Genomic DNA, 21,692 nt, shown 5'->3' with positions numbered 1-21,692 from the left:
ATTACAAAACCAGAAGGCATTTTTTAATTGAAAAAGTGTAAAAACTATTTCAGGGGTGCACTCACACATGCAGTTCATTGTTCAAGCAGAATCTAATTAATTTTCCATCCAATAGAAGTTGTATCTGATTTAGGAATTATCTGCAATGGGGAAAATGGTCAAACTGCAGCTTGAGTGTGTTTTTTTCTTCTTCTAATTTATTCTTGCAGCATAGGTGGAAGAAATATTGTATTGAAATCAATTGAAGCCTCCAGCATAAATGAACCCCTGTGAACATCTAGTTATTGGTGCTGAGGGAAATCCAGGAATAGAACATGAACATTGGCCTGGGAGTCTTAGCTGCCTTCCCTTTGTTTTGTTGCCATGGCGCTAGCCCATCCATTCCTCACATTTCTCCCAGGCATTTCACAGCCCAGATATTGTTACTGTTACTCACACTCTGCAAGACCATCCCCCCACCCCCACCTTGTCTGTACGTCCCTGTGCAGTCTCCAGTATACCAGAGTGCCCCATCGGCACCGCTGTGCCATCTGCAAGACTCAGAGCAAACCCGCTGGGTTTATCTGTTATTAAGCAGACTGCGGCAGGTGAGGTGGCGAGGTGAAAAATAACCTTCTGGCTGGTTGCTCTGAGAAGCCAGAAAAAGAGGAAGCCCCATGAGTAATGAGAATGAATTGAAAAAAAAAAAAAAGTGCATTGTTCTTCTTTTTGATGGGAGCTCTCATTTCAACGGCCTGCTGCTCGTGTGTGTAACGCTTTTGACAAATCAATCAAGGAGGCTATAATAGCTCATTGTGTGAAGGCTCCCTGGCTGGGTCAACAATGAGACTCTGATGAAACAGGGAAACGGAACATCTTTACTCTCTCTCTATTCATGCATACATGCAGTAAACGCTGTAATAAGGAAATTAGATTTGGGCTTTGGCAGCACCTGTAAAGGTAAAGATTTGATGAGAAAATGGTTTGCTGCCAAAAAAGGTGTCCGGTTACCACAATCCACAGCCGTGGCAGATTTGCCAAAAATAGTCTTGTCGTCTCCTTCCATCCATCAGCGATGTGGTTGACTGCCTCGCTATAAGCAATTACCGCTCCAATTGGGCCTAATGACACTGAGGGAGGCAGATCTGCAGCTCGGGGAGTATGTGCTATTTATAAATCTTTAGAAAAGACACCTGACGCTGCTCTATCAACGCTGTAGGGCTCCAGTGAGAGTACCTTGTTCCTGTTTGCCAGCCAGTGATTGGCTCAGGTGTTTCTCTACCACACCATAGCCTACTTCTGTAGCTGGCGGACCCGAGCGTGCATGGAGTCAACCAACAGGAGGACAGTGATCATCGTCATAAGTTTGAAAATGATTTCTACGTTATACTGATGAAACACGTCAGAGATGGCCATTTACCTGCAATTCCTCTTAGCCTTAGGAGTTTTTTCCCAAGCGGCAATCTCCGGCTCTGAAAAGCAGGGTATGCTCGAGTACTTGGCTACCCTGCGATTAACAGGTTGCCAACACGGGTTGGGTCCCTGTTTTCATCTTAAACCCTTTCAGTATTTTTTCAGATCATGAAAGTTAATTGTAACATTTTGGTCGTCTAAAAAGGTATTTTTCAGCGTTCGGTTGTACTTAGCTCTAACTTCTTGCGTCACTTCTGCTTCCAAAAAAACACAAGATTGCAAACCTGAGGCTTCAATACAGTAGTCCACAAACCAGAGGGGGATGTCGTGGTGACTATGTCAACTTATTTTATGCAGTCTATGGTAAAGTCATCCAATGCTGAGTCCTGCTTGACTTGCATTCAGCTAATTATTCTCCTGTTAAGGATATTCCCTGCATCGGGACGTGTCATCCATCTTTGTCCGTCAAGCTCTGCCCAGCATGGTGGCACATGACAGCTTCAGCATGAGTATCCACGGACTGATTGATATCTCCAATGGAGCTCACACTCAGGGTTAATGGAAATGAATGACAGCATGTGCAGCGTGTCTCTCGGGCTCTACATGCTACATTAGCTGTTACCAGCGGAGGTTTTGTCACAAGCGCGGCTCCACTTCCTCTCCGTGCACACGTCTCACAGGACACATTTTTGGCAGCTAAACTACCTTTAACATGACCATACTTGCACTTGTATTTTTTATTTATAAAAAGACTTTGTGGAGGGTGTTGTGATGAATCAGCCAGCTGGGGTCTAAACAATGTAATTATTATGTTGTGGGTTTGAGTCCCTATCATCCCACTCTCTCTCCCTTCTTTAATGGCATGCTGTAATGTAGACACTTTGAGTTTCAGCTCTATGGTATTTCAAGGCTCAAAATCCTTATGTGGTAATAGTTTTTAATATTAAATTAAACCTGCTATTATCAATATTTTATATTACCAATCAATCCAATTACTATATCTATTCAGCTCCACAGGTGGCCGTTTCAAAATTATATGCACATTTGTATAATTATAGTAAAATTATATTATAGCCATGTGACTTTTGTACTTATAAGTGATTAAGTCTATCATTACATCTAATCAATTGCAAGTCATGAACTATCCATACTCCATAATAATTATTTAATAATGCAGAGAGAATGAAAACTGTATATAAAATCTTTTAAAACAGGCTGTAAATTGTATAGCCATTTCCCACATGCCTGGAGTAATTTACTCTCTCAAGTTTGGAAAGGGTCAACAGTCTGTGATCCTTTAAATATATTTAATTGGTTTGTAAGTATGACAAAAGAAATGAAAAGAATAAAATACATGAGACACATGATTTGGAGGAGCAGTTCTGTGAACTACCAGTGATGACACTGTGGCATTTAGCTAGAAAGATGAGAGCAGCTCTGGAAGGCTTCTTACAGTACGTATAGCTGGCTGCAGCTCCGGCCATCAGGAGAACATGAGCTGTATCTGATTGGTCATAAAGACATGGAACATCGGAGGAATAGGAAAGTGATTGTTTACAAATGCCAGGCTGGTCCTGCCACACTTGTATGAGATAACATTACAGGGCTCAAAAGAACACCCGACTCCCACAATTGGAAGATAATGGAAGGTGACTTTTACAAATGTGAAGAGGTGGCCTTTTCAGAAGATATTTCATCAAGTGCGGCCATGGCTGTGCTGATTGCCCGAGCCACTAGTGCATGCCAGATGGAATCTTTTTATATATCTGGAGGCCAACCGGCTCTGCCAGTAATCAATCCAGATATACATAAGACCTATATTTATCACGTGATGATGCTCTCCCTGCCAAAAGGAATGTTTGGAAATATGGCTCTTTTTCTAAATACTCCACATTTAGCAGAGGCATTAAATGATAGATGTCTCATACAGTCCCTGTTTCACTGCAGTGCATTTATACTGAGAATGTACTGCGAAATCCTCTGCTGTCCCTGGCCGGCTTGCATGTGGAGTTGATATCGAAAACATAACCATGTGATGTATTTACCAAACATTGGCAGCTTATTTCTGATATTTTTTTTAATCAAACTATATTTTTTCTACACAGCCTTTTTGACTAGAAACCATTCCTACTATAGCATAGGAAGGCTAATGATCTACTTTGATAGAGTGGGGGACTGACTGGGCTTCTGTACTGAAGCTCCAGACAACAAGCTTATGTATAAACCAGCCTTACGAGGAGGTTTCCAGGAGACTGAAATCTACTTTGTTTGTTGAAAACAGCTGCCTGGAAATTTTGTGCATTGTATTAAATGTTAAGAAATAAAATAGTTTTGGGACAATCTTGTTTTGTTGATTAAAAACAGCCTAGCTCAATAAGTACTTTACCTCCAACACGCTCCTCCATCTAGTTTTAGTCTTGGCTCCCTCTGTGTTGCAGATCGGAGAATAACAGCTACTAATGCACTCACCCGTCGACATGCTTTCCTGCAGACCACTGAGAGAGTGCGGCTGATGCCCCCGGATAGAGCGCCGGATGGAACAAACCTCCATACAGCTCTGAAAAGAAGCCTTTTTCTTTCAGAGGGGGAGCATGAATACACAAGAGAGAGCTGGCTTTTTTTTCTAGCTGAGTGAATCATTTTCCATTTTATCTAGGAATTAGTCATTCAGGTGAGTGTGCAGTCTGGAGTTCACAGTTTCAGGATTCAATGAGTTTTAACATAAATAGTTAGTTAGCGCAATACCAGGAGCTAAAAACAGCTATAACTGGTGAACATGCGATTCATTTGACGTAATGCTTGGTTCTCTCCGTCTCCTAACGTCAGGCTGTAGGTGGATTAATCCTGAGGCACAATCTGTACTCCATGTGACCTGTTAGCACTGCAGAAGGTCAATGCACCACTGGTGGCAAAGACAACACTTATGTATTGGTGCTTGACACTCTCCCTGGGGCAGGTAGCTGTGAAGAAAGATGCCTGTATGATATATTGGCTATTCTGGATCTGCTGACAACTCTGGATGTTTGTCCCATAATACAGTATCTATCTGGTCCCCCAGGGCAGTGTGTATAGCATGTATTACAGTATACTCTCTGGAGTGAGCTGCACTGTTTGTGTATTTAAAGCTGCCACGTACAAAATGGTATTTATTAATTCCCCTCAGTAGTAATAAGTCTAATGTTGTAGACAATGGTTAAATAAGCATCCATACAAGCCACTTATATATTTTAAATACTAAAGCACATTATAATCCATATAGTTTATACTCACTACAGTAACTAAGACATTTTGACGGTGAAAGAATAATTAAAGTGACAGACAGCTCAAATGAACCAGCAAAATGCCGTGTCTTTTCCTGACAGGCAGAAGATTCCAGCAGATGGTCTCTTTATGTTCAGTATGTGCACAGTTAGTGACTTCCTTTTTGCTCAGTGGGTTTTCATCCAGAATAAAAATGTGCCTGATTTTAAACAACAGGAAGCAATGTGACAATGGTGGTTTGGAGGAAAGGTCAGTTAAGAGGCAATTTGATCCAATCAAGAAGTCAATTTTCTTCACAATTCCAAAAAACAGGAGGCCCTTTGTCATAAAAAGAAAACGTTTTGTTCTTTCGACATATTAAGAAAGTGGGCTCTGTTTTTGATAAGTTCGACAGTTTTAATTTAGAATTGGATAAATGGAAAGTCATTTAACCTCAGCTCTGTTTAAAGACCTCTTCATAATTTCAGCAATTAGATTTTGGGCAGTTAAATTTTACAGGTGGCAAAAAGGTCAAACCTCTCTGACAGCTTTAATAAGTTACATATGACTGAACAACTCTTCTTCATACTTTGCTGAATGTTATTGAACGTCCATTTGAATTTACTCATTTGAAATATTGAGGGACATTTGACTGGATTATATGAGCGAGAGACAAAAAGTCAGGGTTTGCTTGAAATGAGCTTGTGTGTCTCTCAACCATGTGCTAAAGTGGCGGATATAGTCCAAACACAGATGAAAGCAGTGGGCGTGTGTGCCTCTGTGTCCTTGGGTGTCTGCATACATGCACATGCTCTTGGGTTTGTCAGCACATACATGTTGTCCTAACTTCTGTGACCACAAAGACCCTGGTTAAATGGCCAAATGTACGTTCTGTGAAACCTTGCAGCCATGCATATGTGGAAAGGATGATTTGAGTTTAAGGAAAACAAGTGTTTATAGCTTTTCCAAATGGCCAAACTTGAAAGCAAGGGGACCAAGCTGCTCAGCTCTCCTAAAAATGATCATTCAACTAAATTGTAACTTGTCAGTTACGTTTTGGGAGACAAATATTTTCTCCTGGATTACGGTCGCTGTTTAAACACATGGTTAACAATTGAAAACAAAAACTACTGGGTAGGGTTTAGTAAAAGATCATTAGGTTTACAATAAGATTGAAGATTAAGATTAAATTATACAAATTAAAAATAAGTCAACATGGACTATTCATTTCACACGGGACTCCCACAGCGGTCTCCTGGGGGACAGTTCCATGTTTGTGTGACCCATCCATTTTGATTAGAAAAGTATTTGTGATACGTCAAAAACAATGCGGGAGAAACGTAAATGCAAACGTAATGCGGGAGAAAATTTGTTTTGTCGTATGGAAACCTAACTTTGAGGAGACCAGGGTGGGTGAAGACCATAATTGTTTAAACGGGAATATTGGCGCACACTTTGGTACAATGTTATTTATTTATGTCGAGCCCACCAGCAGTGGGCCTAAAATAGGTGTGTGTCTATACTGCACTATTTATTTGCAATATGTGCATAGAAGTACCACGTAGATGTAGATACAAGATGCCCATGGCTCAGCTCTTACGGAAGGTGAAGAAAGTGTTGACGGAGAGAACCTGAAAGGAAGCAGGTGCAGGTGAAAAAAGACAGAACAAAGAGTGTTCGAGTGCAATTAAGTGAAAAAAACAGCTGACAGAGTTTATTTAGTTTCATCGTGCTACGTCAGGGTTTTTCTTGCTACGGTAGGTGCCCGGTCTTCTGGGTTTGGGGGCAGCCATGTTTGTGGCTGACGGGGCGGCGATGTAGGAAAGCAGATGGAGGATTATAGCTGGCCTAATTGCCTCTGCCCTGCTAACACACCCCCATCTGCTGAAAGGGGATCCTTGAGGCTTTCTCCTCCTCAGCAGAAGCCAGCGCTCTCCAGCGCTGCCATTGTCTGGATATGACTGATGTGCGCATCTTTGACCTTCAACTCCTACAGATCCAACCAGTGTCTCTCCATTCCAAAACATAGATTTGCTTGCCGTGGCAGAATAATTCATTGTGATATCATAATGGAGGGCAAGACATACAAAGTCGATAAAAATCTTTTAATATTTAATATCAATTCAGCTGCTATGCAATAAGGCACGTTATTAAAAGGTAGAGAGAGACACTGAATCTTGGGTGTTACGTTTTTTGATGAAGAAACGTCTTCTGTTCTCTGCAGCACACCTGAACCATGAACATCAAACTCTGCTGTGAGCAGCAGTCTGTCCATGCTGGCCCAAGGCTCTTTCCACCGTATGTGTGTGTGTGTGTGTGTGTGTGTGTGTGTGTGTGTGTGTGTGTGTGTGTGTGTGTGTGTGTGTGTGTGTGTGTGTGTGCATGTGCATGTGCATGTGCATGTGCATGTGCATATGACAGTGACACTTAGAGGGCTTTTATCGGTAAAGCTTTTTTAGTGAGCAAATCTAGGGCTTCCCTCCACCCTGAACCTTTTGGGCTTCAGTCTCTCTCCCTTTTCTCCCTCTCTTTCTGTGTGTGTGTGTGTGCGTGCGTGTGCGTGTGTGTGTTCATTCATGATCAGGCAAAACTATTATCAAAAAACCCTTTGAGAAACATATGGTGCTCCAATTTTGCTACAGATACCTCCCGTTCTTGTTCCGTATGGTGATTTGCCTCAGGGTTTATCAGTAGCAGCACTATTGTCCTGTGAAATTGCTGAAGGCATCTGATTTAGTGGTGATTAGAGGTGCCCAGGGAAAGGGGGTTTGCGTGGTGTTCTACCCTGTGGACATACAGGTTTCATGGAGAAAAATAGCCACAAGGGAGGATTAGAAACCACATTTCATTCAGTTTGAGATAAAGGCAACTGCGACTAAGAAAGACAAATGTGTAGCCCTAAAGCATCCTGAGGACCAAAACCTAAAACACAAAGGCAGTTTTAAATGATTTATTGTATTGCATTAAAAAGCCACTGATCACCGACATACTAGTCTTTACTGTACTGTTGGTCCAGTTTGGACAGTAGATTTCCTCGAGGGCACAGAGGGTTCATGAGCTCATAGACTGAAGCACAATGGACCACTTCACCAAAGGCCGAAGCATAAAGGAACACTCGCGTGTGTATGATGACAGACGAGGAGAGGAGGAACAATGGAGCTGAAAGCATCCCTCTGCGACACACAGCTGCATTCTCAAATGAGACAGCACTTTGATAAAACTGTAGAAGGACAACCAGACCCAGGCTGACCTACATACCAGATCCATTATGATCCGAGTAAACACCGTCGTTATTCTGAATGAGGATGGGTTTTAATCAAGTCTTGTAAAGCAAATGAGCTCCATGTCCCTGATTGCATCTAAGGGCCGTCCATGAATGACAAGTGAAAGCCCAGTCGAAGAACATTTGAATAAAATGGCTGACATGTCCATGTGAGCCCCACATGCGATACTGATTCGGAGCATTTGGGCCCCGCAACCATCTTTCCATCAGTTCCATACAGTGTGTCTGCCCATGTGAGTCAGTAATGGGGCCAATGTGGGCTACAAGTGGGTCCATGAGAGCAGTCATCCTCATCCCCCTCCACTGGCCCCTTCCTGTGTCCACTAACTAATGATGCATTCATGTGGTGTCGGAATAATCGAAATAATGAGACTGGGAAGATTCACATGAACGCCCCTTCAAGTCGGAAAAACAACTCGGAAAGTCTGCGGAAAGTTTGGTACACGACTTGCCGTTATGTTCATGAGGCAGACGAAAGTATGTAGCGTTGGGTTGTTGGTAAGAAACTTTTATTAATTCACTTACTGCACAGACATTTTCGCTCACATATGGTAATTTATTAGCATTAACCCTGACAGCAATGTTTGTTGTGGTTTTGGGGAATGTGCTGGTGCAACAAGTTTGGGACAAAATCACTAATATAAAGCTTCAAACTGTTTCAGCATACTTGGATAGCGAACATGTAACTACTGGAAACATCTATCCATGTGTTGTTTAAACGCTCAGAACAATACAACACAGCACATCTTCTTTGTAGCGTCTATGTTGTTTCCACATTACGACTTATAGCTCAGGAACACACTGAAGTCAGTACAACGACTTTCCAACTCAGGAAAACGGGACTCTCCGAGGAGCATTTGAATTTGTCTTTGAAACTAGTTAATTGTTACTAAACTAGTGATTTACTAAACTGGGGGCCACCATTGAAACCTGGCGCCATTCAATCAAAAGCAAAAAACAAAGTAAACCCTGTAGGAGCACTTTGAGGAACTCCTGAATCCGACTAACACGCCCTCTATGGTAGTGGCAGAGCTGGAAGCTGATGGGGGATCTTCGTCAATTTCCCTGATGGAAGTCACTGAGGTAGTCAAACAACTCCACAGTAGCAAAGCCGCAGGGGTTGATGAGATCCGTCCAGAAATGCTGAAGGCTTTGGGTGTTGAGGGGCTGTCTTGGTTGACACGCCTCATCAACATTGCGTGGAACTCTGGGACAGTGCCTAGGGGTTGGCAGACCAGGGTGGTGGTTCCCCTATTTAAAAAGGGGGACCAGAGAGTGTGTGCTAACTACAGGGGTATCACACTTCTCAGCCTCCCTGGTAAAGTCTACTCCAAGGTACTGGAAAGGAGGGTTCGGCCGGTAGTCGAACCTCTGATTGAAGAGGAACAATGCGGATTCCGTCCTGGTCTTGGAACAACGGACCAACTCTTCACTCTCGCAAGGATCCTGGAGGGGGCCTGGGAGTACGCCCATCCGGTCTACATGTGTTTTGTGGATCTGGAAAAGGCGTATGACCGGGCCCCTCGGGTGATACTGTGGGAGGTGCTGCGGGAGTATGGGGTAAGGGGGTCACTTCTGAGGGCCATCCAATCCCTGTACGCCCAAAGCGAGAGTTGTGTCCGGATACTCGGCAGTAAGTCGGACTCGTTCCCAGTGAATGTTGGCCTCTGCCAGGGCTGCGCTTTATCACCAATCCTGTTTGTGATTTTCATGGATAGGATATCGAGGCGTAGTCGTGGAGGAGAGGGGTTGCAGTTTGGTGACCTGAGGATCTCATCGCTGCTCTTTGCAGATGATGAAATTTGGATCCCCCAGTCGGAGCTGGAGGATGTGGCCCGGAGAAGCGAAGATTGTGGTTCCTTACTGGAGCTGCTGCCCCCATGACCTGATCCCGGATAAGCGGTGGACGATGGATGGATGGATGGATGGATGGATACAAGGAGAAATATCCCTGTTGTTTCAGAATTAGTCAAGCAGTTTAAAATGAGTGGGAAATATTCAATTGTGTTAAACCTACCGACACTACTTTAGGGTAATTTCTTTGTGTTATTTCTGATAAATGTGATCTTCCCTGTTCATTAAAAAGCATTTCATTAGGTTTAGGTCAGATGTGTTGATCATATTGCACAATACCTATAAAATGGGCCGTATTAGCAAGCTACTCTTATTGTCAGTTAATTAAGTGAGATGCACAACTGTACATCTGATAGTTACTGAGTGTCAATATTTAGTAACAACTAATATCTACATAAGCACTAGTTTCTATGGTGCTACCCATTTTAATTGAGTGATGCTTCCACTTTAGCGCTGGTCAGCGCTCTCTTCTATGCTGTGGTGTGTTGGGGAGGAAGCAGCAAGAAGAGGGACGCTGGGCGGCTGGACAGCTTGGTGAGGAGGGCTGGCTCTGTAGTGGGCACAGAGCTGGACTCCCTGGTGACAGTAGCAGAGAGAAGGACCCTTGACAAACTGTTGTCCATCCTAGACAACGCCCACCACCCTCTGCACAGCACATTCACCCGGCAGAGGAGCATGTTCAGCGGCAGACTGCTGTCCCTGTACTGCTCCACAGACAGGCTCAATAACTCTTTTGTCCCCCTGGCCATAAGACTGTACAACTCCTCTTGGTGATGGCCGGGGGATTCAGATTCAAATTCAGATTCAAACCATAACAGCCTGTACTTTCACTTTGTATTTATAACAGTTTTATTGTATTTATAACAGTCTTATCACTTAATTTGACTTTTTATTGTATTTAAATTCTTATTTGTACTTTACATTTGTAAAGGCGGGAGGGAGGGGGGGGGGGGGGGGGGGCAGATCGGTAATGTTGTATGTCATGTCTTTTAAGCTACTGGATGCCTAAATTTCCCTCGGGATTAATAAAGACTATCTCTCTCTCTCTCTCTCTATATATATATATATATATATATATATATATATATATATATATATATATATATATCTTTAATTACTTACATTATAACGAGTACAACAATATTTTATAATATGAGGAACTGGTGCAACAGACTCTTAGTGTTTCATTCTGAAGTCAGCTTTTTGTTTCAAAATAAAACTCCTCATCTCTTAGCTACCACTATTGTTCATAGTGACGTCTCTTCTCTCACTGGATTTAAATGAATGCCTCGGACTGCAGTAAATGCAGAAAAATAAGTGTCCAGGTCCTAACATCTGTCATTAAAGGAATGTACTCAGTCCAGTACTTTACTGGACTGCGTGTGGACTAATAAATGAGCCAAGGGGTTGCAGTTAGCTCTTTTTGCACAAATAGGGCCAATAGGTTTTCCCCCTAATCCTTCCTGACATTTGACTGAGACAGCAATGCTCAGAAAACAAAGCAGATTACGGATGAAAAAGCACGTGTAGCTTGTCATATTTTTTCAGTACATGGTTTCTGCATAGAGATTCATTAGAGCTCTGATAGCTGTGGCTCATATACCACAACTGACATTAGACATCATCAGAGAGAAAGCTAGTGGACTTTGATCAGCTTTGACACACAGACATCAGCCTGTCCAAGGTTATTCTCAAAGAGCTGCTTGACAAGAGCTAAAGGCTATGGTTTATCTGAGGTGTTCTCCACGATGACATGCTGTGTTATGAAACTAAAATGAAAAGGATTTGTCAATCTGAAGTGTCACTATTGTCCCCCAAGGATTATTGTCACACAAGGTCTCACACAGTTAGCACGATGTATTATACCACATTCGCCACAGACGCACAAAAAACACCCACGGATGTCTGATGTTCGATGGTAAAACTAGACAGGTCAGTCTTGTTAATGAAATGGAGAGGAAATCATGGTAAATTTAAAAAGTATCGTGATGGAAAGATCAATAAAGCCTTCAATGATAAAAGACAAAACTCAGGTCAGAGTTAAATCAATAAAACCATTTTACAAATTGTGATACTTTCAGTGTGCAGGCTGAGACATCAGATGATCTGATGTTAAAGGTTCAATGTGTAAGATATGCCAGAATTTAAACTTAAAACGATAAAACAATGAACTAATATTATCAACAGAGTGTAAAGAGGTAACAGTGTTGACGTCATGTCAAAGACGTCTCTGTGTTGTGTTGCAGAGATATTTAATGAAATCAGCATCTAACTGACTTGTTCCGCTCCGTCCAGTCTGTAATACCACTTGTTCCTCTAGAGGTGATAGTGAGTCACTGTAGCGTCAGTCTGTTCTCAGTTCAGAGGGAGAAGAACAGCTACCTGACTCGCTTATAAACATTACAGCCATGTTCTGTGTCTGTTTTATAATTAGTTTATTGGATTACATTCAAAGTGTCAGAAACGATAAAACCACCCGCACCACCTCGCATCGTCCTCACAGCTGCCAGGAGGCTGTTTTACTGAGTTTATATTGTACAGCTGTCTGCAGCCCCGGGGAACAGCGTAGCTTTAGTTAGCTTGAGTTCGGCCACAGTGCCGAGGAACTGCAGACTCCCTGTTGTTACACCGGTCCAGCAGCCCGCTGTGCTCTCCTGGCAGCACAGCCACCAAGAAGACGACACGAATATGACGGTCGTTTTCTATTTGCTGCCACTTTGGATTTAGACCAATAAACAAATTAATGTAACTAACGTACACAGACTAGAGTCCCCGGTTAACATTAATGCCCAGTAGACTCAGAGTTTCAGCAGTTTGGTTGAATTTTGGTATTCTTGCCCACTGACTGACTGACTGACTGACAGGCATTACACAGGAGTGAATGCAATACAAAATGTAAAGAATAAATAAGAATACAATAAATATGCCAAACTACTACAACTAAAATACAAACATATTCATAGTTTGGAAGTGAAATACTGCCCACTATTTCTTTGGAATAATAGAAAAAATAAGACCAAAAAAAAAAAAAAAAAAAGCTTGACAAGGACACCTTTTTTAAACAGTAGTGACGCTCCTAACGTTTTTTATTCAGTTGCAACAAATGGCTTTGAGTCATCAAGGCCTTCTGATAGAGACTGGGAACAATAACCCAGCAGAACAAACCACTGAGTCAGACTGGGAGCACTGGTTCACTGTCCACACAGCAGAGCAGACAGTGGTGGGGCATCACACCAGAAGGGGTCACTCTGCCACCATCACTGTGCTGTAAATGTCCTCTTTGTGAGGTCTGATAGGAAAACAGAGATTGAACAAGCTTAAAGTCAAAGAGACCACAAGAAAACAGAACTGATTTGCTGTGACATTGACATTTTTTGTTTTAGTCTGGAGGTTTCTATCAATCTGTTAAGGCCACATGATGTGAGTACGTTTTTATCAAAATGACAGCTGAAGATTTAAAAATTCAAAACATCTGTCCAGATAAGACAGTACAGATCTATATTAACACAGGTGTCAGCAGCAAAACTGGAACGCCACATGTTTTATCCAGGGCTTTGTGACAATCGTTTCCATATCTGCCGTTGGACTGATCACTCACACACACACACAAACAATGTCTCTGAAGCACAAAAGCACTCACTGATATTCCAATCATTTCTCTTCCGATTGTTCGGCACTTTGCTGCACCTGCTCCATCGTCCTCGCTCTTTTTTCTACCTGGGGGGAAGGTGAGCAACAAGGAGAGGGCAGAGGAAAGGGCTCTGATTTGTATTAATTTGTGGTCGATCTCTGGGGAAAGAGCAAGAGAGAGAGAAAGACAGAGCGAGAGAGACAGAGAGCGAGAGAGAGACAGAGAGCGAGCAAGCGTGTGCGTCCTCACCCCGCAGCTTTTCCCCTCTCCACCATCACAACCACTGCATCTATACAGAAACAGGAACCATCCAATCAATCCAACTCTCCCCAAAGGCTTGTCCAATCAGCCCAAGACCTGACACAGAAATTAATCACTTCACCATCTCTGACAATTGATGGCACCAAGCCGTGCATGGAGCTTCAAAAGAAGTGCATGTGGAGAGGCCCATGCATGAGTGCAAAAGCCCTCTTAACCCCTCAACCTCCCCCACACACTCCCCCACTGTACACACACACAGTTTAATTATATTAAATAATGCTGCAACTAACCACCATTATTATGATCATTATCAATTATTCTAGATTAGTTTCTAGATTATTTGTTTGCTCTATAAAAATGTAAGGAAATAGTGAAACATGTCCATAGTAGTTTCTCAAAGTATTCAGTATGATATAAAAACAGACAAAAGCAGGACATTTATATTTGAGAGGCTGAAAACTGAAAAAATTACTTTAATGATTAATTAAATACATTTTTATTCATATAGCGCTAAATCACAACAGAAGTTATCTAAGGGCACTTTTCATATAGAGCAGGTCTAGACCGTACTCTTTATACTTAATTAGTCAACTTATCATTGCAGCTCTAAAATAAATTTTCATTCAGTTGTTATTCACGGTTTATTACAACATGGGTTTTGTTGCTTTGGCCGACGTTCATCTTTTATGATAACATTGTACTCGCCAAGTTAAATGCTGACATCTCTGATCATGGCAACGTCACTACAAACAAACTCGACAAGGTAAAAAATATCCGATGATTAGAAGATGATCACATCAAACTGTTTACTTTATATACACTTTGGATTTACAGTTTTCTTTTGTTTATGCAAAAAGCCAGGGCATGAGCCAGAGTGCAATACATTAAAAAAAGGGAATTAAAACAAAAAAAGCATAGAACACATCTCTGCACAGATTGCATGGTTCAAACCACAAAAACAACAAGCCGCCATGTTCCCGGTCAGCAAATGTCAGTAAAAGTTCCTCATTGCACAAGAAAACTGTGCGTGCACTAGCACAGCAAGTAGAGAATTTAACAAACAAGTGGGTTTGTAAACTGTTAACAGCGGACATATTGACCAATAATTAGGGATATCTAAATAGCACTTAACACAAAGTACAGCTGAGGCTGATACAGATATCCAAGAGAAAGAAACCACTTAATTGGAGTTGCCATTTTACCTCAATAAATGCAGATCTTCAAAGAGACTTTGATCAGTGTTTCTTTATCCCGTCTTTCCTACCGGGAGACAGGATAAAGGGTAACCCAACACTCCTCACCCCTTTACACACACACACACACACACACACACACACACACACACACACACACACACACACACACACACACACACACACACACACACACACACACACACTGACCATTCCATACATCATTGCAATACCATGTGTTGCTCTGCTAAGGAGCAAAAAGGTAATTGTGCTTGAGAGCAGCTTAAAGGGTAGTTGCGCGCGTGGTGTGCAGGGTGTCTGCAGTCGCCTCCGCAGGCACCATAGGGGGTTCAAGGGGTTTGGAGAAGGGGTGGCTGATCAGAGCTTTGAGGCTGCTTCAGATCTCCTCTTCATCACTGACACACCCCACTGGCATTTGACAGTGTGTGAATCTGGAAGTTGACCTGCTCCAAATCTTCCTGGTGCTCTTTGGTGGCGAGGAAGGAGCTTCCTGCCAGATCGCCACTCTTTAATCTAACTGTGGTCTATCTCTCGTGAAGGCGGTATCGGCTCAGTGTTGCTGCCGAGCAGGTGTGAGGCTGTTTGCTCTTAACATAACTCGGTTAGTAAGGGCAGCGGGCTCAATGACATCAGCTCTGGACTCAGATGAAAGCCTGATGAAACGCGGCAGCTAAATTGGTCCCAGTGAGGGATTAGCCTTCTGACAGGAGGACTCAGTTACACCTTCTCAGCATCAACATGGAGAAGGATCTGGGTTGAGGTGTCCCTGTCCAGAGGAATGCCGTTGCTCGAGTTTTTTTCAACCTAAATGCATACATAAGTCTATGACATGCATTTAATCTAGTCTGACTGGGAAATGCGTTCTTTCTTGCTCCTACTGATCGACAGTCTGATTATACCTGCCGTCTTTGTGTGGGTGGACGGGAAGTCATTTTGATGTGAAATCACTGCCTATCCGTCTGCTTTATGTTCTCTTCCACCTTTTAAAAACATCTCTTGGCTAAAAGGAAATGTGCATTTCCAAATCTCTTTAAGAGCTAGATCAGGAGAGGATCCCTTTGAGAGAAGTCGTTTATCAATTCTTTGTCTCTTGTTTGAAAAGATGGAGATAAATCACAAGCAAGAAGACATAACCTAGTCACGAGTGGCATTGACAAAACCCATACATCGTTTATAAAGTCATACAAAATATAAATGACAGAAATACAATGAAAGATGGCTCTAAGAAGAAGTTGATGGGTTTCTTTGATGCCCAGGTGTAGAAACAATGACGTACAATGCATCTTGTGGATTCTGTGTCTGTTCGTAGATCATACTATGTAATGCATTGTAATGATTTTTATTATCCAGCTCTGTGAAGAATCAGTTTATTGAATAGAACGGCATTCGGACGACGATTATCATTAAATAAACATTTTACATTTGGTGTTTCAACCAGTAGGAAATGAGGTTAATATCGAGGACCATATGGGACAAACTGTTTGATTTACAAGTGATCTCTGGGAAGCACAAACTGTCCAGATGCCAGAGATTTGTTCTGATGTTTTCCTTAGATCAGGAGCAAACAAGCATAACAAAAAAATGAATCATATCAAAATGATAATGAATTTCAATGTTACGTTTCATTCTATTTGTCTTGCGACTCTTGTCAAAAGCAATTTCCAATAAGTACATTTGAACAGGAACAAGAACTAGATGTCATCAAAAATCGGAAGTGCGTCGCTCTCAAATGAACAACTAAACGTCTGTTAAGATTAATGCAGTACAATTGCTTCATTAAAATAAAAACATTAATGTGCAGTCAAGACTCAAACTACAAATGTAAACAATCTAAAAACAGTTTTGCTGAAATGCAGCATCTTGTTTAGGATATAGAAAGGCAGATGCATTTGACATCAAATCATTTATTGAGCATTTGTACCGTCAAGAGTTTATGGTTCCGAAGGACTTTCAAGGAAATGTGTAAAATTATTTTCAGAGGCTTTTTCTAAAAACATGTTACCAGACAGTTATGGAAGAGTCGACCTGGTACAATTGAAATATCCTCTCCCTTAATACCTCAAACTTTTTAATTGCCTCAGAAAAAGTCTCATGTGAAATCAAAGTGGTGTTTGCTTCACAGAATCTACTCCACTGGTAAAATGTCCTTTTCCCAGTTATTGTGACTCCAAAGCACCACATTTGGCTCTAATCACAGCAGTGAACATAGTTCCAAAAACACTGACCTGCAAATGCCCAAGTCTGTCATGTGATTGGATACACTTTGTATGTGTGCTTTGGGTCTTGTGCAGTAGTGTGACACATTTGTCAGGTGCTAATTGTTTGGTGGGACCTTGGAATCAAACCCAGACCTCCGACTCGGCACATTACAGACGACCCAACAGGACACAATCGACACATTCCCTCCATCCCTCGTTGTCTCTCTGAACGCAGCACAGTGAGTCTACCCTCTTAGTCATGCAGCCAAAGGGACACATGAAACAGTCAAAAACAATAGCTTATACATGTCAGAACTGATGGCTTTTTCAGTATAAAGCAGCAGGACCTTTTCTTTTCACATGCTTTCTCAGCCAGTGTCCTTCAGATGAGAGTTCTTCATGAAACCTCAATAGGCCGATTGAATTTCCGTTCTTTATTAAATAGTTGCACATTTAATAAAGACACAGCCCCATCAGAAGTATTTAATCAAACATCATGATAAAATAAACACATATATGCTACTAATGCTGCTGCAGCTGTGTTGGAGACGCATTTTTTTTTTTAAAGCTCTTTGTGATCTTTTTTTTTTAATATAATCTATCCAACATTCAAGACACTGATTATTTAAATGTATATATTTAAATTAATAACCAAGAGTCAAGTTAGGACAATTCCATTCGTACTGTATCACAAAACACAAAAGGGCTTAGCAATATGTACAGCATACAACGCTGTCTATCCTTAAAGCAGCTTTAAAGTGATTATTGTAACAATGTATCAGATGACAATGTGAAAACAATGTGACGTTGGGGTTGTTTGTAGTAATGAACCTGTTTCAGCACATTGTTTACTTATCAAGCCCAAAACTTTACTGTTTGGTTCTTATTGCGTCATTTCCTGAAGCAGCAGGCAGCCGTTTGCAGCGAAAAAGCTGTAAAACCCACCGTAACCTACAACCTGGTTAGCATCAAACATGGTGGCACATTTAGCAGCTTGACAGCAAGATACTTCCCTAAACATTTGGTGGAGACTAAAAGAGAGTGAATATTAGGTCAGGTAGCCAAAAACACAACTCCAAAAGAATGCTAATGACAATGTGATCTACTGGATGTGTGAATAAGCAAAAGGCTTGCTGATCTTGGTGATAATGGTGTTACACAAACACATTAGGTACTTGCCCACCACCCTCTGTCATTTTTCGTTTTTCCATTTTTTAAAATAAAATAAAAAACATTCCAAGTCTAATTTGTGAAGCGTGTCATGAATACTAGTCGGATGAAGGACGCTACAATTATAAAGTGAAAGAGTCTTATGTGTGTTTTGGAATGAAGCAGTGCGGTGTCGAGGGCAGAGCGGTCGCAGCCAACACTGTGCAGCGGCACTGGGTGGAGGCCGACCACACAGCCACGTTAAAGATCAAAGTAAGCTCACCACACCTTGGTATCTCTAATAAGCAACTGGTTGCTGACAAGTTCCCCATATCATCTTAAAAAGGTGATAATATTTTTCATGTTGTGTTCAGTAGCATATTAAAATTAAAATCAAATTAAAATCTGGGTGGGCAAAGAGAAAATCCGGTCGGCTCAGCACGCCCAAAACCACTTAATAGCTTCTGGAATGCATATGCTATTCAAAATTGGCCATTATAACTATACCATCATCAGAGGTAATGTTACAGGAACCAACTAGACCAACATTAACAGCATTACATAGCCTGGCACGGCAGCCATACACACACACACCCTCCCACACACACGTTAAATGCAACAGCATCATTAATCAAGCGTATGGATTGAGGTTGGCTACAGCGCACAAACAAGCCCAGTGATGTGAAAAATTACACTTGAACATAGCCTGGCACGGAGGCTACATAAACCACACGCATGCACAGAATACAATTGTACACCCAACAAAAACTATACCCAATAAACACTTAAAGTTGAATTAGGCAATAGTCTAGTACAGTCCGAAATGCTAATTTTGCTTTCGTGAGGCATGAAGGGAGACGCCGTATTCAGACCGAGTTCAGCATGAAAAAACTCAACCCTCTCACTAATTTGAATGGAGCCAGACCGTTGACGCGATGGGAGGACTAATGAAGGTTGAAACAGGCGGCACTTATTACAAACTGTTTTGCCGCCTGCTACCCCTTTAAAACACATTAATCTTATACAGCAATTAGACTTATGGATCGTATTTCATGTCTCAGCGGTACCTTAAACAACACTCCCCAACCAATGCAGCCCCCTGCACTGTTTTAACACGACTGCGTTCAGTCTGAATCCCTGCTAAAGGCCCTGTCACACAGTTCCGTATGGCAGAATGCTGGCGTATATGAAATATCGGCAATACGCTGGGGTACGTTGTTGAAAGCTAAGGCCGCATGTGAACAATTTTTGAGCATGTTCAAAAACCTTTCACAGCCTCAGCGCTCAACAACGTACCCCAGCGCATATATACCAGATCCGCACATTTTGAATTGCCTTTCTTGAATTTCCTACCACACCACTTTCTTATATCCATAATCACAAACCATGCATTAGTATTTGCTAGTGCGGCGCGTTTAACCTTTAACCTCACGGGTCATCCTAAATCTTGCAGTTACATCCAAGATTTGATGGTTGACTGTTTTTTTTCCTAAATTAGATTTAATTGTATATCCCATAACATAACAAAAAAAACATTTGAAATGGACCATTTAAGTAAGAATACAAAAACAAAATACAAATTATGTCCCAAAACAGTTTTTATCTGTATAATCACAAATGTTAAGTTTTTTCTTATTATTAGAAAATAGAGTGGTGCAACATGGGCCCCTAGCTACGGCCCACTCTGGTTTAGAACAAACCAGCTTTGTATAAAATAATGTGCATGAATAAAAAAGCACCCTTGACCTTTGTTTCTATCTCTGCAAGTATAAACTCACAATGGTCAGCACACACACTATATAAATGCAGTCTGGACGGAGACGTCCATTCTGTTATTGGTAAGTGACCCATTGTGCTGATTAACCTGAACCCGCCTGACCTAAATATGATGTGACTTAAAGGTGAGTGCACTTTACCTGTGGGCCCCTTCTGCCATTTCTGTCAACAGTCAAAAACACAACTGGCAAAACAGAGAAACTAAAGACAAAAGTTTACACAACAGAAAGACATTTGTGGTTGAAACACTGATAGCATTGTGACATGTGATTTTTATCTCATCCTCATCGAACACTTACCTTCCGATGTAGTGACACCTTGTATGACCTCATTATCCCTGACACACAGGCTGGGGTGAAATTATTTAATGAGTAGTAGTAAGAATTGTATTCATCAGGGGCCCTTTGCAAAATATCTGCCTAGGAAAGTACCATCAATGACAGAGCAGGAATGCTACCTTGAGTGCTTTTTATTATTTTTCCAAACAACCCCCTCCACCTTCCATTCTCCCCATTATTCTTTTCTCATTTCTTTCTTTGCTGGTTCAAGAACACACAAGACCTGGGGGTCATTGTGTTTGTGCAGACATCAGCTGATTTCTGCTTTGCCTCGGGCAGAGTGAGACACCAGGGGAGAAAAAGGAGTACAGACAGACAGAAAGAGCAAAGTCATCCTCCTCAAAATTGGCTGGGAGTATAAATGCTTCCCTCTATTCGATGTCCTTGAGTGGATGTCCGCTCCCTCCCTCCTCCGCTCCACTCTCTCTGTCAGGCTCTGTCTTTGTAGATTTTGGCTGTAGAATAGAAGTGCCTGTGATGCCACATCATAACATGACACTGGTGAACATCGACTTCTCTTTCAAACTGTCTTCATGAGTTATCCTCTCTCCTCCGGCCTCATTCAGCTGGAAGACTCGACAGTCATTTAAACATAGTTAGCGATGGGTTTATTGGCCTCCTGCCTGCTATTTCTGAACTCATTGGATCATGTTGACTACAGTTTTATGTAAACTCATTATGTCTTTACAGACATGAGAGGGAGAATAACAGAAGTATCTCTCAGTGGATCTTTAAATGAAAACCCTGCCAAGTTGTATCGTTATGTAAAAGCTTGTTTACCTTTTGTTTTGCAGTTGGAGCAATGAAAGGCTCCTATCCTCAGGATTTGAGGATAGGAGTCCTGTATCAGGTGTCTCGGGAAGTAGAATGAGGAACGAGGGGATCAGAGATGTAACTGGGGACAAGGTCATGCAGTGACAAAGTGTTGAACAGACACAGAATACAAATCAATACAAGGCAGACAACAGAAGAAAACAATAAACATAATAATAGTCAAACAATTGTAGCACTTTAGAGGATGAAGTCAAGGTGTCAAGCTCAATTCAATCACATGCCGACGAGAAGAGGTGTAGTTTATTCAGAATTTTGCAGGAAGCCAATGAAGGGATGCAAGAACAGGGGCAATGTGGGACCGGAGGCTAGCATTTTGAAACAACTGTAAACGAATTAGAGCAGCTTGAGTCGAGCATGTGTAGAGGGAATTACAATAATCTAGAAAATCAGAGTGTGAATTACTGTAATAGTTCAACATCTGTTGAAGACAAGACACATCTGATTTGCCATATTTCTGAGCTGAAGAAAACAAAACAAAGGAATATATTGGTCAAAGATGACGCCAAGATTATTCGCGGTAGA

Source organism: Cottoperca gobio, chromosome 15, assembly GCF_900634415.1.
Source record: "Cottoperca gobio chromosome 15, fCotGob3.1, whole genome shotgun sequence".
Lineage (NCBI taxonomy): Eukaryota > Metazoa > Chordata > Actinopteri > Perciformes > Bovichtidae > Cottoperca > Cottoperca gobio.
This window is presented reverse-complemented; position numbering follows the sequence as displayed.